At 46.4% G+C, this 27,984-nt stretch overlaps 1 long non-coding RNA gene across 3 annotated transcripts; it reads left to right on the forward strand.

The window, feature by feature from the left end:
• The first annotated feature begins 667 nt into the window (after positions 1-667).
• On the forward strand, positions 668-27,354 carry LOC114692192. 3 transcript variants are annotated; one of them, XR_003734364.1, is made up of 5 exons: positions 668-930; positions 18,930-19,025; positions 22,173-22,613; positions 22,825-23,413; positions 27,034-27,354. It is a non-coding gene; the product is annotated as an uncharacterized LOC114692192 (long non-coding RNA). The 3 variants fall into 3 exon arrangements; XR_003734365.1 differs by having other exon boundaries at positions 670-930; positions 23,332-23,413; XR_005092894.1 differs by having other exon boundaries at positions 22,173-23,413.
• The last annotated feature ends 630 nt before the right edge of the window (positions 27,355-27,984 follow it).

Below are 27,984 nucleotides of genomic sequence, written 5' to 3' on the forward strand. Positions count from 1 at the left end.
AATTTCACACCAATGATTACTGAATGGTCCCTGGATAGAGCCGCGGCAATCTTTAATTTCCTTGCCTCTGACTGTTTTACACCAGGAGAGGCTATACCTACATCCCGTTATTATCTCTCACTCACCCCCAACATTCCCTAGGCCCTCTGCTCTAGTGCTCCCAATGCCCCCACCCCGATTATCGTTGAAGGGCAGTGCTGTGTGCTAAGTCTCCTTTATCCAAAGAATCTTCTGAGATTGCGTTATATATTTTGGTTCTGGTTTCCAGAGGGAGAAACGGACTCGGAAGCGTCAAGGACCTCCCCCACACAGCGGCACAGCCCCCAGAACAGAACTGAAGTCTGAGAGTTTGGTGCTGCATGGGGACACAGCTCGCAGCCCCGTAGTGGAGAGTGTGGGGTTGGGAGAGGTCCAGGTTTCAGACATTTTGTCAGGTCACCTGTTGTCGTTGTTGTTTTAGAACCGCTGTTAAATCAGGAAATATGATCCAGAGCCTTGGCCTGAGCGCAGTGTCCTCTTAACCCAGGATAATCTCTTGTCAGCGCCCCGGGGGCGTTGGAATGTTCAGCTTTCTCTATCTGATTTTTTAACCTCTTTCCTAGCAGTGGCCTCGAAGGTCTCCAGTCCCTGCCAAGTGTGACAGTCCTCCCCCACCCCTGGTTCCCAGAAGTGCAACCAGAAGCCCCAAGATCACACAGGGCATAGCCAGACCGGCGCTGGCGTTTACCTGGCCGCTCAGCACATAGCTTCCCTTTTTCTCTCTGCTCCCTGGCGGGGCTCCCAGGCCTTAGCCTGGGAAAGAGAACACTGAGAACAGACTCTGCAATATCACTCTGGAAGTTTTCAGTTGCATCTGGGAACCTTGAGAAAGACCAGGCTGGGCCTTGGAGACCTTGAAAAGGCTGTGGGACAGTGCTGAGAAGATCTTAGGTGAGGGGGCGTGGCATGGGGGTGGGGGTGGGGCTGAAGCAAAAGGAAAGATGTTATGTTCTGTGGTTTTCTCTTTTCTATCTATCTATCTATCTATCTATCTATCTATCTATCTATCTATCTATCTATCATCTATCTATCCAGGACCAAAAGCGCCATAGCACTTGTGTGGAGGTCAAAAGACAACGTGTAAAGTATAGGAACTTGCTTTCTCCTTCTGCCTCCTGCGACCTGGGATCTAATTCAGACAGACTTGGTAGCAAGCACCCTTTGTAGCCGAACCCTCTTGCCTGCCCGGTTCTGTGGTTTTTTTTGTTTTTTTGTTTTTTTCAAACTAATGAACCCTCTTTGGGGGATAAAAGTTTAGCTGTATAGGAAAAGCCAAATGACACTGTGCTGATTCATTGAGCAAGTATTGTTGAGAACCCATTAGGTGTACACAGTGCATAAAATAATCTTCCAGAAAGTAGAAACCGGTAAGGAGAATAAGGAGTGCGGGCCAAAAGAGATGGTGAGGAGACGGGTGTGTGTGTGTGTGTGTGTGTGTGTGTGTGTGTGTGTGTGTGTGTGTGTGTAAAGGTGCTAATGGAGGGAAGGGACTCTGAAGACTCCTGGGAGATGAATGCCCAGGCTGAGACCCAGTGAAAAGGCCCTGAGGTGGGGTTGTGCTCAGGAGCCTGAGCAGCAGACAGGAGACCACGGTGTTTGGAAGGGATCAGAGGAATGAGAGAAAGGATGAAGAGGAGGTTCATGAGATAGTGGGAGTGGATCAAGTCCTCTGGTCAAGGCCCAGCATTTGGCGAACGGGAGGGAGGGGGGAGGCCTGCACAGGATTTGAGGCCGTGCAAACTGACTGGAAACGACTGTGCATTTTTTTTATTTTGTGGAAGGTACGTAATATGAAATTTTCTATTTTAAACGTTCTGCTGGCACAGCTCAGTGTCATTAGAGGCATTTATGGTGTGGATCGGTTATCATCACCAGGTATCTCCAGGACCTTCTCATCTTCCCAGACTGAGACTTTACCTGATCAGCAAACTCTCCATCCTCCTCTCCCAACAAGCCCGGGCACTCACCCCTCTACTGTCTGCCTTATGAGGAGTGGGTATTCAGCCGCCTCCCAGGAGTGGACACTAGCTTTCAACCCTGCTTCTTCCACTCATCGCAATGCCTTCATGGCTCATCTGTGTTGTAGCACGCACCAGAGTCCCCTTTGCATTTCTTCTTTTCTGCCTCTTCCGAGTCTTACTTGTCACCAGACTGGCGTGGAACCCATGACGTTCCTGCGTTAGTCTGCCCACTGCTGAGATGACAGCTGTGTCACCTCAGAACTTCCCTCTTTTTGAAGGCTGAGCAGCCTTCAGCCGTGTGGACACATCGCATTCATTTTCCCGCTCCTCTGTCCCTGGAGATGGGGTTGTCCCCATTTTAGGCTGTGATCTGTCAGTCCTTCCACAATACCTACAGAAAAGTGGAGTATCTCTGTGTGTGCATACAGCTTCAGCACGGGGATGAAGGCAGAGACAGGCAGTTCTTGGGGGCTTAATGGCCAGCCAGGATAGCTGCAATGATGAGCGTCAGTTTCAGTGAACCACCCTATCTCAAAAAATTAGGTAGAGAGAAATAAAGAAAGACACAAAATCCTCCTTGGGCTTCCACAGGTGCCTACAGGCACATCCATAAACACAGGAGCCATGAGCATGCATGCCCTCACACACATATACATAACACACACACACACACACACACACACACACACACACACACACAAACACACACACACACACAGAGAAAGAGAGAGAAAGAGAGCAGACCCCACACAACAATAATATCAACAAAAAACTAAAACTAAAAATAAAAATAAAAGAACCCAACAAAACCCTTTTTAAAATGATAGATTGTAGTTTGATATATTGTAAATACACATTTATATAAATGCAAAGACAGAACTCTATCAAGACATGTATTGATTCAAACTTTGTGGAAGAGAGAGGCTACAGCAATGGATGTGTGTTTGAAGGAGGATTTCACTGTTAGCTAAGAGACTTCAAGTGTATTTTAGATGCCACTTATGTAATTAAAAGCCCAAAGCCCCTAGTGAACAGTACTTATGGTTTAACTTTTCACTTACGTGTGTGTGTGTGTGTGTGTTTATGTGTGTGAGTGTGTTTATGTGTGTGTATGTGTGAGTGTGTGTTTATGTGTGTGTGTGTGTGTGTGTGTTTGTGTGTGTGAGTACACTCGTGCCATTGTGTACCCATAGAAGACAGAGGATAATTTGTAGAGTCAACTCTTTCCTATGGTGTGGGTGCAGGGGATTGACCTCAGGTCCTCAGGCTTGGCAGCAAGTGCCTTTACCTGCTGAAACCATCTTACTGGCTCAGTACTTATGATTTTTAAAAGAATAAGAAGGCCTGATTTGCTTTAGGACCATGTCCTCTTAGAAAGTCCGATTCCCTTTCGAAGTGGTTTCATGTCTAAGTGGTTTGAAATCACTGGGCTGCTTAGTCTGCTGCAAGAGAGAAAATTTCTAGAGGGGTGAGGACTCACAGCTCCTGCTCAGCCAGGCAGCCCTGGTGAAAATCCGAAGTCATGGAGCTTTAGACTGGAGTCACAATTTCAACAGCCCAAGAGTAGCTTTGACTGCCCATGGGAACAGAGAACAGAGCACTTCCTGCGCCAGCCACTACGCTACTCCTTCCGAGTGTACTCTGTATGACTCCACATCCTAATGTGCTAGATGTGAGCAGTCTAATTTCACAGGGGAGGAAATGGAGATAAAAGGGCACGCTCTGGAGGTCAAGTGAGTTGTCTCTTGTCTTCCAGGCAGGCTTAGTGCTTCTTTCCTGAGGACTGGGTCAAGTTGAAATGGTTGGTGTGGAATGATGATTGAAGCAGTTTGGTTTGTTTATAACCTTGCTTCCTGGCCTACAGTGTCCGCATGTGCGTGTGTGTGCATATGCGTGTGTCATGGCTTGCCTATGGCCATCAGAGGACAGCTTGTGAGAGCTAGTTTTCTCCTTCCATCATGTGGTTCCTGGGGAATTGAACTCAGAACATCAAGACTGGTCTATGGGCATCTTTCCTGGCTGAACCATCTTGATGATCCCAAGAACAACTTCTTTGTCCTAAGAAATAATGAAAAAACTCTCCCCAAACAAGTCTCATTAGGCAGTCATCTTTGGAGGGACCTGGGTATAGGGCGGACCCTCAGATGGCTGCCAGGGATTCCCCCTGCCATGGTTAACTGCCCTGGGTGGCCCCTCCCCTCAGGCAGCCCCTCCCTCCCCTCAGGCAGCCCCTCCCCTCAGGCAGGCTGCTTCTGTGGCTGGCTCTGTGGAAGCCCAATTTGGGGAAGTACCGTGTCATTCAGGGAGACTGTACCACTGATTTGGGGAAGATTTCTTTCATAGATACAGCCCAGACAATACAAACAGACAAATCTCAAATCTCAATCCTGTGAAACTTCCAGTGACTTCTGTGTCTGTTAACACCGTGCTCCGAAATGGTGTATCTTCCGGAGGAGGTCTCCACATCCTCTGAGGGTGTTCTTGGCAGAAGGAAAACCACAACCCCAAACAAAACCCCTAGACAAAAATCCCCAAGCAAGATATCTACCCGAACCTGATGGGGTGTCTATGCGCAACAGAACATTTACAGTAAGTACAGGGACAGAAGGACATGCTGACACCATGGGAATGTGAACAGCAGAACAAAATCCCTCCGTCCCTCCCTTCTCCCCACTCCCTCACTCCCCACTTCCTTTCCTTTTGGGGGGATGGTGGTGGATGCATAAGCATGTGTGTGGGGATGTATGTGCTCACGTGTGGTGCAAGTATGTGAGCATGTGTACACACATGTGGTGCAGGTGTGTGAGCCATGTGTCTGGAGCCAGAGGCTGACATCTGGTTTCCTCTTTTATTAGCCTCCATCTTGTTTTATGAGACAGGCTCTCTCACTGCACTCACTGATTGGCTATACTGGCTGGCTAGGAAGCTCTGGGGATCCTGTTGTCTCCTTCTAAGTGCTACAGTTACAGACACATGCTGATGTTCCTGGATTTAATATATATATATATATTTTTTTTTTCTTTGTATGGGTGTGGTCCCGAGTGCCCGAGGAAGGCAGAAGAGGGCATTGGCTTCCCGGGAACTTGAGTTTTAGGTGATTGGCAGCTGCCGAATGTGGGTGCTGGGAAGTGAACCCAGGTCCTCTAGAAGCACAGCAAGTGCTCTTAAGTGTTGAGCCATCTCTCCAACACTCATGTCTTGTTTTTCCCCCAGCATTTTTTGATGTTTGCACAGTGCATTTATTGAATAAAATGTTTTCAACACACACACACACACACACACACACACACACACGAGAGAGAGAGAGAGAGAGAGAGAGAGAGAGAGAGAGAGAGAGAGAGAGAGAGAGAGAGAGGGAAGGAGGGAGGGAGGGAGGGAGGGAGGGAGAAAGAGAGAGAGAGAGAGAGGAGAGAGAGGTTTTTGATTTTTAGTCAGGTACTTACTATGCAGCCCTGGCTGGCCTGGAACTCACTATATAGACCAGGATGGCCTCGAACTTATGGAGAACTTCCTGCCTCTGCCTCCCAGTGCTAGGATTAAAGGGGAACACCATCATTCCCAGCTCAAATAATATATTTTCAGCATGTTCCCTTCAACTCCTCCCAGATCCTCACCTCCTCACCTTTCTCTCTGTTTCTCAAAAACAAGCAAAAAACCCAAGAAACACACACACACACACACACACACACACACACACACACACACACACACCATAAAAATGACAATCAAAATGAGCAAAAGACCAATAAGACAAAAAACAAACAAACAAACCAAAAAACAAAAAACAAAACAAAACCAAAAACACTCAAACAAAACAAAAACAACCCAAAAAACCATGGAGCTCACTTTGTGTTGCCAACTACTCCTAGGAATGGGGCCTGCATGGAGCATGGTTGATATACCCAGTGACACCCCACTGGAGAAACTGATTTTCCCTTTCCTAGTGGGTGTCCATTTCCGGCAGTTTTTTGGTTAAGGGTGGGAGCCCGTGTCCATTTCCCCCCCTCAGTGGGGGTTCTACAATCCTAATGCTTCCTCTTCCACAAAGATATCTGAGCCTTGAGGGAAGAGGTTTGATGAAGACATCCCATTTAGGACTGAGTGTTCCAAAATCTCTCTCTTTTGCACGCCTGGCCTTTAAACTTGGGTACTGAGGATCAAAGTTGGGTCCTCATTCTTGCACGGTAGTCACTTTACTGACTGAGCCATTTCCTCAGCAATGCCTTCAGTAGTCACAGCCCAAGGCTCAGCACAGTGTCTGGAAAGAGTAGAGATCAGTTATACACGTTGACAACAGGCAAATGCTTGTTTGTCTATACTGCTTTATACTTTCATGTGGATAATTTCAAAGCCGCAGAAAAGCAGAGCGAATCGTATTACTGATATGTATGTTCTTTGCACCCCTATCTTTCTGTTTCTGTGACTTGACGAAAGCAACTTAAAAAGACAGAGAGAGAAAAAAGGATTTGCTTCACTTCTTGGCTTGAGGATATTGCATATCATGGTGGGGGACGCATGGTGGCAGGAACATGAGGTGGCTGGTCACATCGCATCCAGAATCAGGAGAGAAACATGAATGCTGGTGCTCAATTTGCCTTCTCCATTTCTCTTTTTATTCAGTATGAGACCCCTGCCTATGGGATGGAGCTGCCCACAATCAGGGTGGGTCTTCCCACATCGTTAGAACGCTTTGAAAACACCCTCAGGCTCACAGCCATTGGTGTGTCTCCTAGGTGCTTTGGAAATCCAGTCAGGTTGTCAGTGGGGGTTAACCATCACAGTGCCCACCCACCTCTCCTCCGTAACCACTGGCACATTTTGCTATATTGGCTTCATCTGCTCTTGTTTTGGCTTGGTTATGTCTATAGTATCTATAGTCAACAGTGCATGCCATCCCTAAAGACTTCAGTGCACAGCCTTAACTCCCTGTAACCCCTAGCATGCAGAACCCCGTCTTTATTGATATTGAATCCCCCGACATTTACATCTCTCCAACAGCCTCTAACATGTCTTCAGGACTTGGTTGATTGACTGATTGGTTGGTTGTGTGTATTCTCATACTCGTACAGGTCTGAAAGCAGCTCTCAGGACCCGGTCCTCCCCTTCCACCCTGTGGGTTCTCGGAATTGAACTTAGGTCATCAGACCTGGTGGCAAGCACCTCAACTGGCTGAAACACCTTGGCAGATAGTCCCTAAAGCATCATTCACAGTGGGTTCAAACCAGGACCCAGAGTTCACAAACTGATCCTATGTCTTCAGTCTCTGAGTCTCAGCTTTCTCTCTGATTTGCCTTCTTTTCCCAGGTCATTGACTTGTTGAAGCCACCAGGGTCATTGTCTTGACTTTTTTTCTTCTCTTCTGCCTCCTCGGGGTCTATGTCACTGGTCCCCCTCTTACCAGAGCTTCCTGTATGACATTCATTGCATGGTTTATCACATCGAACTAAACACTGCATGCTCGTCATTATTCTTCCCAGGGAGTATTGTGAGTCGCATCCTACACCAGAGCAGAGTGACCGGTTGTTACATCAGCATAGCTGAGATTAATCCGTGGGTTCATGTGGTGACAACCCGATCCCTTCATTGCCAAGCTATTGCTTCTCTTAGAACCAGTCAGTCCTCTGTGAGCTGACACTTTGGCAGTGGTGACTGGGCAGCCAGACTTTCCTGAACCTTTCTTCTTGTGGCTCTGTAGCCGTTTGTGATCCTTGCCTGATTCAATTGTTTCATTCCTGGTTGCAAAATCTGAGTGTTCCCCTTCCTCCAACATGCTGAGCAATCATTCTGTAGAGAGCTTTTCTCTTCGGTGACTGGGGTAGAAGAGATTCTATGCATTTAATTACTACTATTTTCAGAGTGAGGATTTGATGCCATGGCTGATAATACCAGTGACAAGTTTATTTTTTATCTCTTAAATATCATTATGACTACCCACTAATCTTTAAAAATAGATTTAAAGCTGAGAGAGGTGGCTCATTGCTTAAGAGTCCTAAATGCTTTTGCAGACAACCAGAGTTTGGTTCCCAGCACCCATATCCGGCTGCTCACAACTGTCTATAACTCCAGCTCCAGGGGATCCATTGTCTTTTTCTGGATTCTATGGGCACCTGCATTCACAAGTGTACACACACACACATACACACACACACACACACACACACACACACACAGTTAAAAGTAAAAACAATTAATCTTAAATAAAGCAAAACTCAAAATCTTAAGACATTCCAACATATAGACAGATAGACAGATAGACAGACAGACAGACAGATAGATAGATAGAGTGCTTTGGCCTGCCTTTATCAAATTAGCCTCATGTTCATGTCTTCCAGTACCACGCATCTTTGACAAAACTGAGAGACAGGTATTGGTCCATTACTAACAGCCTTCACTGATCTTTTCTAGGGTGCTCAGGATCACACCCAGAACCTGTTGCATGCTGGGAAAACAGCTATAGCAGCAGAACTATACCCACAGCACCAACATAAGAATCTGGGTATGATGCACAAGCCTATAATCCTGGAGCTGTGGAGGTAGCAACAGGAGGATCCCTGGGGATCCAGCTTTAGTTAGAGACTCTCTTATCTCAAAAACTAAGGTGGAGGTTGGCTCAGAGGTAAAGGTGCTTGCTGCCAAACTTGACAATGTGAGTTCAATCCCTAGGCCCCACATGGTGGAAGGAAAGAACTGACTTCCAAAAGTTCTCCTCTGATTTCCACACTCTGGCACGCACACACATACACACGCGTGCACGCACACACGCACGGCAAAATTTTGTTTAATAAGGGAGAGAGTGACAGCTCTTTTCTTTACTTCTGACACCCAAATGTGGTCTAACTCAGCAAGTGGGACTGTCAGGCTAGCTGTGTGCTGTTGACATGGCTGTGACCCCAGGCCATCTCTTCACTTTCTGGCCCAACGAGATGTCCTATAGCTATCTGTACTTTACTCCCAAATGTTACCAGTTAGATCTACCAGTTTACCAACTTCTAAAAAATGGTGGAATTAATTTGACAATCAGGATTTTCTTTCTTGTGTGTGTTTATGTGCATACACAAGATATGTGTTTGTGGGGCTGTATGCACATGTATGCAGATGAGTGTGGAGGCCAGATTTCCTCAGTCACTCTCTCCCTTATTAAATAAAATTTTGCCGTGCGTGTGTACGTGCACGCGTGTGTATGTGTGTGCATGCCAGAGTGTGGAAATCAGAGGAGAACTTTTGGAAGTCAGTTCTTTCCTTCCACCATGTGGGACCTAGGGATTGAACTCAGATTGTCAAGTTTGGCAGCAAGCACCTTTACCTCTGAGCCAACCTCCACCTTAGTTTTTTAGATAAGAGAGTCTCTAACTAAAGCTGGATCCCCAGGGATCCTCCTGTTGCTACCTCCACAGCTCCAGGATTACAGGCTTGTGCATCATACCCAGATTCTTATGTTGGTGCTGGGGATCTGATCTCAGGTCCTCACGCTTACATAGGCAAGAGTTTTACTGACTGAACCATCTCCCCAGCCCCTGATGAGTTTTTCTCTCCGGAGAAGTACTCTTGACAGAAACTTTATTTTATTTTATTTTTGAGGCAAGGTCTCGCTGTGTAGTCCAGGCTGGTCTTGAACTTGTAGCCCTCCTGTCTGTGCCTCTCAAGTGCTGGGGTTTCAAACAGCTTCCGTGAGGACAATCAGATAGCTTTGAACTCTGCCTTCTGGCTGACTCCCATGGCCACTCTTAGCAGGGCTGCCCCAGTTAGACAGATGTAGTTCCTTGTTCCTTCTTACAACCGGTTTGTTCCAGGCCTTGGTAGGAACTGCCTGGATTCTGAAGGCACCTGGCCCCCTTCTCTCTGGGCTAAGAACACAGACCTCAGTGTGTGTCTGCCCTGTGCTCTCCCCTCCTTCCCTGCCCCTACCTGCTGGTCTTAGCTCCACTCTCCACTCTTCGTCAGCAGACTACATTTCCCAGGTGCTCCTACAAGCTGGCCAACAGGCTTTAGTCAAACTGAGCTCCAAAGGGGCACCCCCAAGAGGCTCCCCTTCTCCGTCCTCTCACGGCCCCCAACCTCCTGGGGCGGCATCTCTTCTGTCTGCCAGCTCCTCCCTGGACAGCCCCACATTCCACTTCTAAGTCCTTCTGCATGGCCATGCTCTGGGTACCCAGGCACCCTGCCCTGTGCCCCTGAGCCCCAACGGCAGGAGAGCTTCTGGCTGAGGCTAGCCCTGGGCTGCTTCTCTATCTCTTGTTGGCTCCCAAGTTGTTATATCCTTCATATACTCAATTCATTTATTTTTTTTATTATTAAATGTTTCCTGTTTGAAACGCCTAGAGCACTTTCTGACATAACAATCGTGACCCTGACCACATAGACTACACCCTGGTTTGCTTTTTTTGTAAGTTTTCTTTTATACACTCCCCTTTTAAATTTATCTTGGTGTTTTGAAGCAAGGTTTCATGTAGCTCAGACTGGTGTCTGAACTTGCTTTATGCTGAAGATAACTCTGAACTCTGATCTTTTGCTTCAGTTTTCCCATCAGGAAAACTGGATAATAATGACATCCATCTCACCAGTGTGGTTAGGATCAAATGCAGTGTGTATGTTAGGCGCTTAGCTCTGAAAGGCTATTTATTATTCTAGCTGCAAGGATAAACTGTCCCTGAGTCCACTAGGGACAGTAGGGACTTCTTTCTCTGTCGCTTCATAGAAACTCTGCTGCAGTGTGGCTGGGTCTTATTTTATTTAGTCTAATCTTGGTAAATATCTTTAATGAGTGTGCGTGTGTGTTTATTCTTCCAGTTTTCAGATAAAACATCAAAGCACAGAGAGGTTGAATCATTTGCTCAAAACCACACGGCTGATAGAGAAGAGGAGGGGTGATTTGAACCCTTGGTTCCATGTATTTTAAAGAGTACCCTGAATGTTTTCACTGGCGAACCTCATTGTTAAAGTATACACATACACATGTCTTTTCTCTCCATTAGCTCATAGCTTAGCAGGCGAGAAGGGCTGACTAATTACTAAGCACAGAACTGGGTGGCATATGCTAATCATTCCTTTGTGTGCTTTTTCATTCATACAACTCATTCATTCAGCCAACTCAAGGCACCAATTATGCATCAATTACATACCAATCCCAGTAGTGAGGGCTGATCAGGAGACGCATGGTTGTTTGCAGGGTCCTAGAGCCCACTCTCTCAAGCTATAAAGTATAGCATGGTGTGAAAGGAAATTTCCAGAATTTTCTGTGTTTATTCCTCTAAAGCAGAAGGCTTTCGAGTAGCATATTTGAGTTGGCTCCTTGCTTTGTTGTTTTCTTGCCATGCGTCCTGTGGCAGATCACTTAACAGTGCTTGTTCAAATTAGGGTTCCTAACTATAATGCCTGTGGAGGGGCTTCATGTGAAAGCAGAATTGGACAAGGAACGCAAATGCCCTGGCAGAAGGCCAGAGCTTACTAACCAGCTCTTACTGCTATTGGTGGTCGGTATTAATTGCCCATAAACACCAGCAACACAGGATCGTTGTTCTAAACACCGTGTTCCTCCTTTGGCAAAGTTCTGCTCTGCTCACCAACCAGATGCGGCTTTTCAAACTGACAAGTCTCGGCAGATCAAATCAGTGCTAAGGGGCCCAAGAACACGGATCTGTTAGAAGACCAGGGGCTGTGAGGAGGCACAGGGAGCCCTGGTTACCTGGCTCCTGCCAACCCTCTGCCCTCCTGACATGCCCAGCCCTGCCTGGCTCCAGGTCTGTCACGCCTGGATAGTTTTAAAGAGCTGCAGCACTTTCTAATGTAGAAAGTGTGATTTGTCAATCCACACATAAAACTGTTTGCTTCTCTCTGAGGAGGTCATTCTATTTCTGTCCATTTCCCCCAGGAAGTACAAAGATGAGCTCCTGGGGAGCCCCGATGGTTTCCTTGAAATCCCAGCACATCTGTGTACGGCTGGCCTGCTGGGATGCTCATAGGCAGTAACTGGTGATGATCCAGAGCAGCTTTAGAGTTATATCTCCCAAGCCTGCTGCACCGACCACCCTTCCCTCCGCTCTAGATGACTGATTTTATTTTTACTGTTCACACCACATAGATTGCAGTCTTTTTTAAGTGTAAAAATTGGTGTGGTACTACACAGTTGTAACCCCAGCACTAGGGAGGCTGAGGCAAAAGGGTCTTGAGTTTGAGACCAGACTGGGCCGCATAGTGAGACTCTGTTTCAAAGAAATAAAAATAAAAATAAAGCAAGTGTAAGTCAGAACATAAAAAAAAACAACCAGTTTTGTGTGTGTATGTGTGTGTGATGTGTATGTGTGTGTTTGTGTTTGCATGCATGTGTGTCAGAAGCTGACCTCAAGTGTCTTCCTCAATCACTCTCCACCTTACTTTAAAAAATTTTTTTAGATTATTTTAATTTATTATTTCATGTTCAAGAGTATTGTCCATGCAGGTATGTCTGTGTACCCTGTGCATGCCTGGTGCCTGAGGAGGCCAGAAGAGGGCTTCAGATCCCCTGGGACTGGAGTTATAAACAGTTTTGAGCTGCCATGTGGGTGCTGGGAATTGAACCCAGGTCTTGCAAGAGCAACAAGTGCTTTTAATCACGGAGCTAATGCGTTAGCCCGTCCACCTTCTTCCTTTCTTGAGACAGGGTCTTTCATTGAACCCAAAGCTTGCTGGTTTTAGCTACGGCTGTCCACCCAACTCTGGGGATCCACTTGGGTCTGCCCCCCTCTTCCCCCAGCACTGGATTACAGATGGCCAACATGCCTGGCTTCTACATGGGTCCTCGGGATCCCAACTCAGATCTCATGCTTACATGGCAAGCATGTCACCCTGTGAGGCACCTCCCCCGCCCTCAGCCACTCACAAGTGACAGTTCAGTGGCACTTTGTGCAGCCACCATGTTGCACAGCCACGACCTCCAGCATTCTTGTGTCACATGAAGCATTCACTCTGTCTAACCCATTCGCTCCTGGTGACCCAGGGCTCTGCATTCTCGGTGTGACTTACTCGGGTGGCGTATCTCACTAAATAGAAGCTCCTGCTCTGTGGCCTTCTGCATCTGACTTCTACTTGGCAAGGTGCTTTGAGGTTTGAGCATGCTGTGGCATGTCTGGCACTTTGTTCTGTTTTATAGTTGAATCATTCTGGAGGCAAGCTGGATACCTGTCTTTTATTTCTCACAGCCAATAGCCAGCTAATCCAGCTGGCTCTGTCTTCAAGATATTTTTAGACTAGAGTTACTTCACACTCCTCTCTGCTGCTGAAGCCTGGTCCCTACTCATCAACTCCCAGCTGCATTATTACACTGTGCTTGTGTGTATTTGGGTGTGCATGTGTGTGTATTTGTGCATATGTATGTATGTGACCTTTGTGTGCACAAATATGTGTGGGTGTTTCCATGTCATGATGTGCATATGGAGGTCACCGTCTCTCCTTCTACCATATGGGACCCTGGAGACTGAACTCAGTTTGTCTTGGCAGCAGACACCTTTACCTGCTGAACCATCTTGCCAGCCCCTTTACCTTATTTTTTAAGACAAGGTCTCTCACTGAACCTGGAGCTCACTAGTTAGCTAGACTGACTGGCCGTCAAGCTCCTGGGACTCCCCCATCTCCATCTCCCAGTGCTGGGATGACAGGTGTGTGCTATCACATGCAGCTTGTGGCATGGGTTCTGAGGATGGAACCCAGGTTTCCACGCTTGCACAGCAACACTCCACCTGCAGCGTTCTCCCTCAGCCTTGGGTTATCACTCTGCACCTTCTGTCCCTCTCTGCCTCCAAGGCCTTCTACATTAATCCTGTCTCCACATAGAATCCAGATGGATTCTAGAAGAACCGAAGTCACAATCCTGTCCTTCTCTGCTGGGATCTCTCCAGTGTCCACCCCCATCTCAGTCATCACAAAACATGTCCCGAAGTTCCTCAGTGCTCTAGCTCTGTTCTTTCATGGTTCCGCCATCCTGCGTCATATGGGCACTTGGGCTGGCATCCTTAATATCAATACATGTGAATATTTCTTTTTTATTTCAGTTTTTTTAGATTTATTTATGTGTGTGAATGTTTTGCCTGTATGTATGTATGTGCAACCTGTGCATTCCAGCTGTCAGTCCAGGTCAGAAGAGAGCACTGGATCCCCTGGAACTGGAGTTATGGATGGTCATGAGCACTGTGTGTGCACTGGGAACCAAATCCCAGTCCTTTGGAAGAGCAACAAGTGCTCGTAAGTGCTGAGCCATCTCTCCAGCCCATGTTTCCTTTAGCTTTTTGTTCTCATGTTCTTTCGGAAACATTTTCCCACAGAGATAGCTAAGTGATTTGCGTAATTTCCGCCAGGTCTTTGTCCAAATGGCCCCTAACCAGGGGAACTTCTGAAGTTCCATCCCCAGCACATTCATTTGGTTCTCCAGCAGGTTTTCTTCACAACACTACTATCTCCATTCATCACACTTTCTGTGTCTCTTGCTGCCTCCCCTCTTAGAGTTCAAGTCACCAGGGATGAGCACCTCACGGTGTTTGGAGGCAGGGCTGTGTCCTCTCCTGCCTAAACCAGGGCAGGAGATGAATTTGGATCTTCCATTCTGTTCTCTAGGCTTCTCAGTTCCAAACAGCTTGTCGCATGCCAGGATACAGAGGGAAGGCTCACTAGTGCCTGTGGTGGTGCGGGTCTGTAAATCACCAAACCACTTGAGAGGCCAAGATGGGGAGATCATGAGTTCAAGGCCAGCTTGGGCTACACAGAGAGAACCTGTCTCAAAACCCCCTAATCAGGAACCAGGGAGGTGGCTCAGCTGGTGGCTGTTGTGTAATCACAGGGACCTGAGTTTGAGTCCCTAGCACCCACACAAGAAGCTGGGTGTGGTGACCTGCACCTGTAATCCTCGTGTTGGGGACACAGGAGGAGCCGTATGGCCAGCCGGTCAAAACAGTGATCTCAAGGCTCAGAGAGAGACCCTGTCTCCAAAAAAATAAAAGGTGTGGACTGAGGAAGACTTCTGACATTGACCTCTGGTCTCCACACATGTGTGCACTTACCTGCACACACAGATGAATACCTACATGGACACACACATGGATATTTCCTCCCACACACGTCAAACAAAGCAAAACCTGGAAAAGCTCCTCAAAAGTCCAACCTTCATTTGGCATGGCCAGTCCTCCACGACAATGTCCTGAATGGCTCCACGTGCCATGGGGCAATGCTCTCAATCGGGCTGCCCACACTTCTGCATCCACCTCCCCTTTTTGTCCTGTCTTTGAGGTCAGCTTTGGACTTCCTTGATGCCAAAAGTGATAGGTAATTTATAGTCCTTCATTTTCTTTACCTCTCTGTCTTAACACTGTTGAACTTCCGTGATGCTGTGTGGTTGGAATGTTCACCCCTCAGAGATCATGTATTGGAAATGGAACCCCCAGATCATATGTCAACGGTATTTAGAGGTGGGGCTCTGGGGAGATAATTAGGATTAGATGAGGTCACGAAGGTGGGGCTGTGGCGGCATGGATGAAGAGGAAGAGACGCCTGAGTTAGAGTTCTGGCTCTGTTTCCCTGTGCAATGCTTCTGCCTGGGTCTGATGCAGCCCAAGCCCCTCACCAGATGCCCACAGATGCCAGGGCTGTGTCTTGGGACTTCTAAACCTCCACAACCACGAAGCAGATAAACTTCTGTTCTTTGCAAATTACCCAGTGCCTGGCATTTTGTTATAACAGAAAGTGGATCGAGACACGTGCTTCCATGATGTCACAGCCTCATTTGCGTTTGCTCTCAAGTGCTGGGTCTGTGCGTGTTCTGCATCTGCCACCCACCCTCATTGACCACCTCAGTGCCCATCTCGTGGACATTTCATGGCGATCTGTTCTGGATCCTCTTCTCACTTCCCTCCTCTCCCTGCACTGAATTCATAGACTCTCACGACGGTGAGCAGCCTAAGGCTCCATTCGATTCTAGATCCATCGGTGACTGACTGCCGTGTGTGGCTCTCTCTAACTGTTTAGGTGGTAGCACAAACTCTGCCCCTAAGCAGCCAGGTGCTTGTTCTGTACAGTTAAGGACTCAGGCGACTCCTTCAGGTTCTCTCCATGTCACTGGGCATCCAATTCAGCGGGAATCCTGTACATCCTATTTCCTGGTGTCTGCCACTCCTATAGTCCAGACCATAATTTTTCTCAACTTGATAGCCAGTCTTCCAGCATCCTCTCCAGTTCTCCTCATCTCTTCTCTATACTGGAGACAGAATCTCTCTCTCTCTCTCTCTCTCTCTCTCTCTCTCTCTCTCTCTCTCTCTCTCTCTCTCTCTCTCTGAGATATGGTCTTTCTACAGAACCCTAGCTGTCCTAGAACTCACAGAGATCCGCCTGCCTCTGTCTTCCTAGTAATGGGATTAAAGGTGTGTGCCAGCCACCACCTGCCACCTGGTCTCAGAACAAAAGACAAATGCATTCCTACTTTTAAAGCCTCTGTGGCTTTGGATACTATTTTTATTTTATTTTATTATTTTTTCAAGATTTTTTTTTTGTGGGTGGTTTTTTGAGGCAGGGTAGCTTTGCGTCTTTCCTGGAACTCACTCTGTAGCCCAGGCTGACCTCGAACTCATAGAAATCAGCCTGGCTCTGCCTCCCAAGTGCCAGGATTAAGGGCGTGGGCCACCACCATCTGGCTCTATATTTTATTTATTTATTTGAGACAGAGTCTCACTGTGTAGCTCAGACTGGCCTGGAACTCACTACATAGCTCATACTGACAGTGAAATCGTGGGAATTCTCCTGCCTCAGTGTCCCAGTGGCTGGTATTACATCCTTCTGAGATGCAGTCTTAGCCCAGTGGACAGCTGCTGTCCTGATGCAGCGCTGTGGTTGCACTAGCCTCCTGGTTTGCCTCTGCCCTCTAGAGAAAGGTGGAGCTCCCTTCTTTTCAGGATGGCTAGACTGTGGATGCTTTGTGTCCCTCCTGGTGTGGGCCTGCCTGTAACTCAGTTCTTCCTGACCCCCCTCCCATCCTGCCAATAACTCCCGTGTCGCCTCCAGTGTAAGTGCAGAGTCTCTCTTCCTCCAAAAGGCCTTTTCCTTCTTCCCAGGTCTCACGCAGCCCAGGCTGCTATGACGTCTTGGGTGCATAGCCAGGCTGTATTTCTCGGGTTCCAATGCAGTCAGTACATGCAGCTGAGTTCTGGCTGATAGGAAGCCAACTCACTCTGACTTTAGGTCAAACTCTGTTCCATGGGACCCTTTCCCACTGTCCTTCACATTGTCTCTTTTTGCCAAAGGGATGCAGAGGATCCCATGGGAACTGTCACCCTGGGGAAGGGCAGGGCTGCTGAGTGACAAAGAGAATCCGCCTGGATCCCTGTATGATGGTATGGAGTCAAATCCCATCTACCTGTTTTCAATCAGCAGTATGAGATTAATTTTTTACCAGTTAGAGGGCATGCCATAATGAGTGGACAGAGGCCAGAGGGTGACCTGCAGGCTTGTTAGCAAGTGCCTTCACCTGCTGAGCCTTCTCACAAGCCCAGAAGACAATGATGATTCCTCTGGCTTTTCCTCTGCTCCCTCCTCCTCCTCCTCTTCCCGACCCTCCTCCTCTTCTCTTCCTCCTCTTCCTCCTCCTTCTTTTACTCTTTAAAAAAGGTGCTTGCTGTGTAACCCTGGCTAGCTTCAAACCCACTACAGCCCTCCTTCCTCAGCCTCTTGAGTGCTGAGACTCCATGTGTGCCACCTTGCCCAGTCTAGCATGGGATTTTGATGTAAGAAATACACTTTGCTGTATTAGACATTTTGAGATTTGAAGGTTGCTACAGCAGTCAATTTACCCTGAACCTTGAAGAATGCCCCTGCAGTCATTCCCTCTCTTTCTTTCCTCTATTCTTTTCCTGTTTTTATTTAGTTGTGTGTGTGTATATTTTGTTGTTTTGTGTGTTGTTGCTGCTGCTGCTTTGTTTTTGTTTTTGTTTTTGAGACATAGACATACATAGAGGGTTTCTCTATGTAGCCTTGGCTGGCCTGGAACTTGCTATGCAGATCAGGCTGGCTTCAGACTCACAGAGATCCCCCCTGCCTCTGCCTCTTGAGTACCGGGATTAAGGGCGTGTGCCACCACACCTGGCATCATCACCCCTATTCTCCTAAGGAAATCCTTTCTCCTCATCACTGTGGGGACATTATCAACAGCCTCTCTAGTTGTCACCTCACCTGGCTGAGCTGTGGGAGTATGAGGCTCAGAGCTGCTTCATCCCAGCAGCATTCAGCTCACACCTGGCCTGGAGCAGCCGCTGAGCAAATATTTGTGGAATTGTTTTTGTGGTTGCTGTACTCTCTGGTTCTGAGTACCTGTTTTGGTAACCTGCCCAGGACTGAATTCCTCCTACCTCTCAGCAATGGTCCCTTTCTCTCTGAACACCCAGTTCTGCCTGTGAAACCTGGGAGCTGATGACACAGCTCTTGCTGCCGATCGGCCTGCTGGAATTCCCAGTGTTGCCCGGGATCCCAGACGGGGCCTCCACCCACCTGTCAGAATCCCAGATGCTCTCCAGTGTCTGGTTGTTCTGTCTGCTCTTTGTAAGTTGCGTATCTACCTGTGGAGCTGGATGCCCCATAGGTCCTCCAACAGGTTCAGAGGCTCAGTGCTGGCACTGAGACAATCACCAAGACATGCTGTTAAGTAAAAAGAAGTCAGAGCAAAAGACTGAGTATGTTATGTATTCATGTGAGGAAAAAATAACAAAGAAACAGACATTGGAGTTTGAACAAAACATTTATTTACCTGTGTGTTTGTATGAGTGGTGTGTGTGTGTGTGTGTGTGTGTGTGTGTGTGTGTGTGTGTGTTTGTATGCATGTGCACACACGTGTGTATGGGTGTTCATGCAAGTGTGTACAGGTGGAGGCCAGAGGTCAATGTTGGATGTCTTTCTCACTAGTTCTCCACTTCGTTTTTCCTACAGTCTCACACTGAACCTGGACGTTCATGGCTTTGGTTAGACTGGCTGTCTGGGCTCCAGGGATTTGCCTGACTCTCCACCCTGACCCCAAATACTGAGGTAACAGATGCCTGTGCCTGACTTTTCTGTGGGTTCTGGGGTTCCAAACTCAAGCCCCAGGCTTGTACAGCATGCACTATTGACTGACTGAGCCTCTCTCCAGCCTGAAAACACTTCAGAAGAAGATGTCAGAAACTGGACATGGGAGTGTGGGCACAGCGTTCTGAGAGAAGTTGAGGTGAACGGTGTTTTTCTTCACATCTGAATGGCACAGCCACTGAATAATGCTGCTCTTCTCCAGATGTCCACTTTCTAAGTTCGGAACTCCTGTGCGTAGTCATCAGACCCAACTAAAGGGACTTTGTAGATGTGACTAAGCTAAGAACCTGGGAATGAGATTAGTCTGGATTATCTAGGTGGGCTGAGGTGATTGAGAGGCTCTGAGCAGCAGAGACAGAGGACCAGGGGAGAAGCAGGGGGAGATTGCTGCTCCACTGAAGATGGACGGAGATGGAGGCTGTAGGCTAAGGACCTCAGACAGCCGTAGAAGCTACACAAGGAAGGAAGTAGATTTTCTTCTAGAGACTCCAGAAAGCACACAGCCCTTCTTACACCTTGCTCACAGGACTTCTGATCCCCCAAACCACAAAGGAATAAGTTTGTGCTGATTCAAACCACAAAGGCTTAGTAGGCTCATGGAGATTTGTCCCAGCAGTGGGAAGAAGCTAAAATTGGGAACTGAGATTATTGATACTTATGCCTGGATCTCTTTTCCATGTCCACATTAAAAATGCTACATAAAGCCAGTATGTAGCTGAGACACTCCACTCCTTAGACCCCATCCCTTAGAAAGGAAAGCATCAGTGCCCAGGGAAGTCCTTGCCTCCTGGGCATGGCAGTATGCTGAGATGGTAACTACCCCCGGGTGCAGGCTGGCAGAGTCTACACAGGGGACTGTAATTTTGTTGCGCAATAGTAAGCTAACCTCATACAAGACGATACAAAAGATTTTCAAAGGTTCCACTGACTGAGGAAAGGAAAAGGTCTGGATTGGGGATGTAGCTTATTAATAGATGGAGCACTTACCTAGCTGTGTGCAGCCTTGGCTCCAAGCCCAAGATGAAAGCAAAGATGATGACCGTATTTTTGTTGAAAAAGACAAGCTGGGGGTGCAGAGATGGCTCAGTAGTTCAAAGTGCTTCCTGCCTTCCCAGAGGATCTGAATCCAGTACTTTGCACCCACATCGGAAGGCTCACAACTGCCTGTAAACCCAGCTCCAGGGCATCTGATGCCCTCTTCTGGCCTTTGTAGGCACTGTACTCACACTCACATGCATATACTCACACCCTCAGATACACATAATTTAAAATTAAAAACATTTAAGAATAAAAATGCAAAATTACAAATAAGTTATATAAGTGACAAAAGAAGAGAGATCTTTTTGGGGGAGTGGGAAATAATAAGATTATGTAAAATGAAGGAAAAATATTCAAAGGTCACTCACCTGATTTGTGTAGGTTCCAGGGAGACACCTGGGGAGGAAGAGAGGAATGGTAGAGGGAGGTGGACCATGCCAATGAGAAGTTGGCTCTAGAGAGCGCATAGACGATTCCACTTCTCAGTCTGTGTATCGTTACTCACGGATGTCCACATATCAGCGAGAGTTCCCATGTCAGATGGCCTACCAAACGAGACTGGGCCACAGCCTTCGTGGAAGTGTTTACCTTGGGTGGAGGATGAGGAAAAACACAAGTGACCACAACAATTTGGAAAGTCAAGCTCCAGAAGGCTGACCTAGATGGTTATCTCTCCACTGTGGGGTAACCCCCTGCATCCACACTTCTTCCTCTTCTGTGGAAGGTGGACAGCTATGTCTTCCTCAGAGCTCCCTGAGGAGGAACGAGGCCGAGTCTGCCGAGCTTAGCTCTGCACCTGGAGCCAGGAGTCCTTAGTAGACAAGAGAGTGCCTTGGCTTGCCACTAGCCTGCATTTCTCACAAACTCTACAGTCTTGTTTTTATTCTTTCTCTGACTCCCCCTTCCCTACTGACCCAGAAGTTCCACATCTACATTTGAATTTTTACTAGTAATAGCTATAAATGATAATACTAACAGTATTATTCCATCTATCCATCCACCCATCCATCCACCCATCCATCCACCCATCCATCCATCTATCCATCCACCCATCCATCCATCCATCCATCCACCCATCCATCCATCCATCCATTCATCCATTTTGCAGGTTTGGGGATTGAACCCAGGTCCTTGTACTATGCAAGTGAACCATCATTAGACCACATCTCCAGCCCTTTTTAGTTCCTATTTTAGGACAGGTTCTCACTCGGTCGACAGGTTGATCCTAAGCTTCCTATGAAGCTAAGGCAAGCTTTGAGTGTATGGTATGATCTTCCTCCCCCAGCTTCCCAAGTAGAATCGCAAGGTTGTGCCACGAGGCCTAGCTGAACTCAAAATAGCAGTGAATCTTGGGGATGGTAATATGACTCTGTGGGTAAAGGTGCCTGAGACCAAGACTGGTGACCTGAGTTCAATTCCCAAGATTCTGTGGAGGAGAGAACTGACTTCTGAAAGTTGACTTTAGGCTTCCACAAAATGCACATGCCACCCCACCACAATGTAATTAAAAATTTTAAACAAATCTTTTAATTTCAATGCTAAGGAGCAAACCCAGTCTTTACACACGCTAGGCAGGTAATCCACCACTGAGCTCCACCATCAGCCTTTAACAAACTGTTTGAGTTCAAATTCAACGAGAAATCATTATTTACCAGACACTTTACATTACTTTCCATAATGCGTTTATCTTCTACAGTGATCCAAGGAATAGATGTTATTATTGTCCCCACTTTATGGACGAGAAAACTGAGGCTCAGAAGGAAGAGTGAATGGCATGGAAGGATGTTACAGGATAGATGTGGAGCCGGACTCTGAATCCAGGCAGTTTGGTTCTATGCCTCACAAACATAGCTGTGTTTAGTTACTTTACCCCCAATAATATACCCTAAACCATGACAAGAAGCAACTCCAGGAGCAGGGGTTTATTCTGGTCCAGGGTCCAGGGGATGTGAGCTGGCAAGGCAGGGAAGGCGTGGCAGAGTGCGAGGTGGCTGGTCCATTACATCCATAGTCAGGAAGCAGAGAGATGAATACTGGTGCTCGGCTCACTTTCTCCTCTTTTATCTCAAGGGCCCCAGCCAGAGAAATGTGCCATTCACCTTCAGGATGGGTCTTCCCACCCTCATCGACGCACCCACAGGCGTGTTCCCATGGTGGCTCTAAATCCATTCAAGTTGATGATGAAGACCAACCACCACAGAGCCTCTTGGTTGTGCTATTTGCGATCCTACACTGATGCTGAGACTCCACACACAGAAATCTCTTCTTTGTCATAACCCAAATTATGGGACTTTCAGATCTCTACATGTGAACCCACACCACCTCTCACCTGAAGCCAACGCCCCTCCCCAGCTGTCACTCTGGCTTGGCTTCAGTCCTAATCTCTACTGGTTCTTTAGTTCTTTGTGGCCCAGACTGTTCCCCCGACTCAAACCAACACAGCGAAAGGTTTAACAAGGGTTCTTGCAGTCGGAAATCTGAGCAGATGCACACAGAGATTAGCTCTACCAGGTACGCAGGAGCGCTCACCAGACAAGGCTCCACCACCAGTCACTAGCTGTGGGAATGTGGGATGGGGCCTGAACCTCTCTGAGTCTCAGATTCTTCAGTTATAAAAACAAATAGTCAAACTCATGGCCTCGTACGAGGGTCAAAAGCATATAGCACTTAGCACAATGCCTGCTAGTTACTAACTACTAACTACTATTTCATATTATTTCAGCAGTTACCACATGGATCCAGGGATCCAGGGTCAGACCCACTCTTTTGTCATGATCCAATCTCATGGAAACTATTCATCCCAGGAGTTCTGCCTATAGTCTGCTGGTCATCATGGACACTCAGTTTCTCCTTTGCATTCCTCCTCCAGCTATAGATCCAGGAACTAAGATGCTCACTGTATCTCATGCTCAGATATCCACAATCACATAGGTTTCCTTAGACTCTCCAGTGTTCTAAACTGGGAGGAGTCTAGATCAGCTAAAACCCACATATAAGATGCCACATCCTGGTACCAGCCCAGAAATTCTGTATTTGTTTAAATGACATTTGCATTTTCTGCTTATGACAGATACATATTATTGTATAATTACAGTGTCTAGAAGCATTTGAAAGTTGGTAATTATAGAAACCCATACCAGTCCCAACAAGTATGTTCCTAGTCTTCATCTGTGACTATTGACCCCTTAAAAATAAGAAGCATTTTATGACAAACTGGTGTTTATTATAGACAACTACAGACATAGAAAACTGCATAGAAGATATGAAACCATCTGCCTTCTCCACTTCCAGAGACAACGGTAAACAGTTTGGTATGCATCCCAAGCTTTTCTTTTTCTGAGTTTATTTTTTCTTTACATATGTGTATTGACTATTTGTGAGCTCCAAATTTAATAACAGTATTTAGTGATTCCCGAGTTGATGAATGTTCTAAAAATTAGTTTATTTTGTCTTTTTGATATAGGGTCTTGCTCTGTAGCCCAGGCTTGCCTCAAATTCGTGCTCCTCCTGTCTCATAATGTCTAAAGACTATATGATAAAATATTTAGATTTTATTTATTGTTCATATTGTTTCCTTAGAATCCATTCCCACCATTGTTAGAATGCATTTACTAATATATAGCCTTTAATTCCATTCTATAATAATTATATCAATATGATTTCTAAGTTGTAGAAATCTTCATTACTATAATAGAATATCTGGGTGAAAATTATGAAAAAATATTAAAACTTTGATTAATCTTTCCAAATTCTTGCTAGAAAATTCTACCGCCAAAGCTATGTGAGATTTCCTGGCTCATGGGGCTCAGTAAACATTAGCTACTTTTATTAATTTGCTTCCTTGCAATTACACCAATGTTTGTTATTCAAGTTGAAAGTCTTTTATTATGATTTTAATTTGTATTTATTGTGGTTGAACATTTTGCCATGAAGTTGTTAGTACTTCTTTTCATGTTGCTTGCTTGATCCTTCCTTCCTTCCCTCCCTCCCTCCCTCCCTCCCTCCCTCCCTCCCTCCTTCCTTCCTTTCTTCCTTCCTTCCTCCCTCCCTTCTTCTCTCCTTTCTTTCTGAGACAGGGGCTCACTCTTTTTTCCCGGCTGTCCTGAAACTCACTACATAGACCAGGTTGGCCTCGAACTCACAGAGATCTGCCTGGCTCTGCTTCCCCAGTGCTGGGATTAAAGGCCTGAGCCACCACACCCAGCCTCTCTTTAAGTCTTTAGTTGTTTTCTTTTCTTTATTTATCTGTTTGTTTGTGTACATGTGTGTACCATGTTGCCAAATCCTACCCGTCTGCTCCCCAGCCAGCATGAGATTTTTAAAAACACGTCTTTATCTTGGTGAGCACATGCATGACAAGGTAGGTGCACATGTGGTGGTCAGAGGACAGTTGGCAGGAGTTGGAGCTCTCCTTCCATCATGCGAGTCTCAGGAGTCAAATTCAGGTAGCAGATAATTTTGCTCACTGAGTCGCCTTGCTGGCCCTCTTTTTGTTTGTTTGTTTGTTTGTTTTAACAGCTTTTATAGAGCACCCTTGTTTTCATACATAAGGCAAACATTTGCCATGTGTTATGTCAGTACATTTCTGTGTTATAACAAAATGTCCCAGGCCAGGTACTTTATATAAATAAAGAGGTTTACTCAGCTCACATCTCTCTGAGTCTGAGAGCATAGAGCTGACTTCTGCCCCACCATGATGAGGGTCTCACGGTGGCTAGTGTCAAGATGGAGGGGGCGTAGATGGAAGGAATCAAATAGCAAGGCAGAGAGACTGGGGAGGCCGGGCTGTTCCTTTGTTACAATCCATCCTCATGAAAACTGGTCGCTGCAGATAATCCGTGTTAGTCCTTCTCAGGACAGTGTTACTGGTGACCCAATCACGTCTCACTAAGCAACACCTCATTTTTAAAAAATGTGATTTTGTTTTTGACTACAGGTACGTGTGTGTGTGTGTGTGTGTGTGTGTGTGTGTGTGTGTGTGTGTGTGCAGCTATGTACATGTGAGTGCAGGAGCCTTCAGAAGCTGGGAGAAGGTGTTCCCCTGGAACTGGAGCTACCGGTGGTTGTGAGTCTCCTGATGCGGGAGCCAAACACAGGTCCTATGCAAGAGCAGTATGTACTCTTAGCCACTGAGCCGTCTCTCCAGCACAAGTCCCGCCTCTTAAAGGTTCCAGCATGTTCTAGTAGCTTTACACCGAGGTGCTTGGGAGACACATGTAAATCACATGCAAATCAGAGCAGTTTGTGACGGGCTTTTCTTGCACTATTTTTTTTTTTGAGGTTACTGACATCAGTATAGACACGTGGTGTGTGTGTGTGTGTCTGTCTGTCTGTCTGTCTTTCTGTCTGTCTGTCTGTCTGCCTGTTTGTGTGTGAGTATGTGTGCCTGTGTATCTGTATCTGTATATGTGTATCTCTCTCTCTGTGTATGTATGTGTCTCTATGTGTGTGTCTATGTATGTATCTTTGTGTGTATATGTATCTATGTGTGCATATATGTGTGTATATCTGTGTGTATGTATGTGTATCTGTGTGTATGTGCATGTATATTTATCTCTGTGTGTATATCTGTGTCTCTGTGTGTGTGTATGTATGCGTATATGTATCTGTGTGTGTATATCTGTGCGTGCGTGCGTGCGTGCGTGCGTGCGTGTGTGTGTGTGTGTGTGTGTGTGTGTGTGTGTGTATCTGACTGTGCGTATGTGTGTGTGGAGACCAGAGGACAATCTTAGGTGTTACTTTTCAGCTACTACATGGCTTCTGTGTTTGTTCCGTTTTGGAGATAGAGTCTCCTATAATGTAGAGCTGGCTGATTAGGCTGGGGTGACTGCTCCCTGCTGGTCTCCACCTCCCCAGTGCTGGGATTGCAAGGCTGAGCCACCCTGCCTGGCTATTTTTTAAACACGGGTTTGGGGGTTGAATTCTGGAATCCAGGCACGTGTTTTGGTGACAAGCTGTCCCTCCAGCCCCCCAGCCTGTTTGTATAGCAGAGTCCACCAGTCTCTCCTTTGCTGATGTTCTTAGAAAGGTTTTCCTCAATCTAAGATGAAACAGATTTTCCTACACTCTTTAGAAGCCGTTTGTGGTTTTATTTGTTATATTTACTCAATCTGGGACTTATTTTACAAAAGGTACTGATTTCTTTAGAATAACCAGCTTATCCAACATAACAATTAGGTGATTCCTGCTTTCATCTGGTCCTTAACGCCAGCTTTATAGTAAGGTATGACAAGTTCTCAGTAGGCTTTGTCTGTTTCTGAGATGTCTGTTCCTTACACAAGCATTTATTTATTTTCTACCAGTATCCTATTACCTAATTATTGCAGCTAATATTAGGCTTTTACATCTGGCAAAGAAAAGCCCACCCCCCCCTTTTTTTTTTTTTTACAACTTTCTAAACTAAAAAAGAAATTACATTTACTTATTTTGTTTGTTTGTTCCTGAAGACCTGAGTTCAATTCCCAGGACCCCAGATGATGGAAAGAGAGAACCAACTCCAAAAATTGTCCTTTCGCCTTCACTCTCATTCTGTGGCATAAACACACACACACACACACACACACACACACACACACACACACACACACAATAAATATAAATTAAAAGAACTTTACCAGATTAAATGGTGATTGACGAATTTGAGGACTGGGATATAGTTCATTGGTAGAGTACTTCCATACCTTGCACAAAACTCTAGGTTAGATTCCCAGCTCTGCAAAGGCTCTAGGCACGGTGGCATATGCATGTAATTCCAGCAGGCAGGAGGGTCAGGAGTTCAAGGCCATCCTTGGCTGTGGGTTGAATTAGAGGTTAGCCTTGAGATTCTGTCTCAAAAAGAAAAGAAGGGAAAAAGAAAGGCTGTGGGAAATCCTTGCAGCATATATGACAGGAAAGAGTGAACCTCCTTTACTGACTCTAAGATCTCTTACAGGAAAGCCCCCACACTGTTAGAAGATGGGAATGCCATGTGAATTCACAGAGAAGTAAATACACATAGGCAATGAATATGTGGGAAAAAAAACCTCCCTCAAAAATGTACACTAAAGCATGAAAGAGAAACTCTCCACCACAAAACTGGCGTGGACCTGAGGGATGATGCTGGCTTCCAGTATCCTGTGTTGGGGAAACAATACACAGGAACTGCTGGGATTGCCCAACCTCCCCTGGTGCCAGCTTGGCACGATGGATTGAGAACCTCAAACATATTCATGCTCTAATAAAGGATATAATGATAGATGTGTCCAAACATTAATCTTGAAGTATATTTATTTATAACTGCAGTACACCGAAAACAAGTCGTCAAATAGTAGGGCATTGTTTAAACGGATCCTGGCACACTCAAATGCTGAAATGTGACACTGCCGCTGAAGATTGTGGTGCAGAATTATTTGACCTGGGAAAATATTGATCATGTGTTGTTAAAGCAGCGATTCTCTGTGTATGAGAATCTGTTGGGGAAACGTTTCCAATACTGATGCCCGGGGTCCGAGCCCAAAGGTTCTGATTTTATTGGTCTGATCCGGGACCCAGGTGCTTGAGTCTTAAGTTAAATTAAAATTTGGCTTTGAGACAATTATAGATCCACATGAACTTGCAAGAGATGATACAGACTGTCTTAGTTGGCTGTTCTCATCACTGCGATAAAAGGCTTTACATTAGCTCACAGTTCCAGGGTACCGTCTATCACAGCAGGAAATCACAGCAGCCTGAGCTTGAGGCAGCTGGTCCCATTGCACCCACAGTCAGGAAGCAGAGAGAGACAAATGCATGTGCTCACCCTGCTTCCTTCTTCTTTTTTATTCAGTTCAAAAATCCCTGTCCAGAGAATGATGCCACCCACGTTTAGGGTGGGTCTCATAGCTGTGCCTCAATTCTTAGGTGA

The sequence above is a fragment of the Peromyscus leucopus genome, chromosome 1 (genome assembly GCF_004664715.2).
Source record: "Peromyscus leucopus breed LL Stock chromosome 1, UCI_PerLeu_2.1, whole genome shotgun sequence".
NCBI classification, from domain to species: domain Eukaryota; kingdom Metazoa; phylum Chordata; class Mammalia; order Rodentia; family Cricetidae; genus Peromyscus; species Peromyscus leucopus.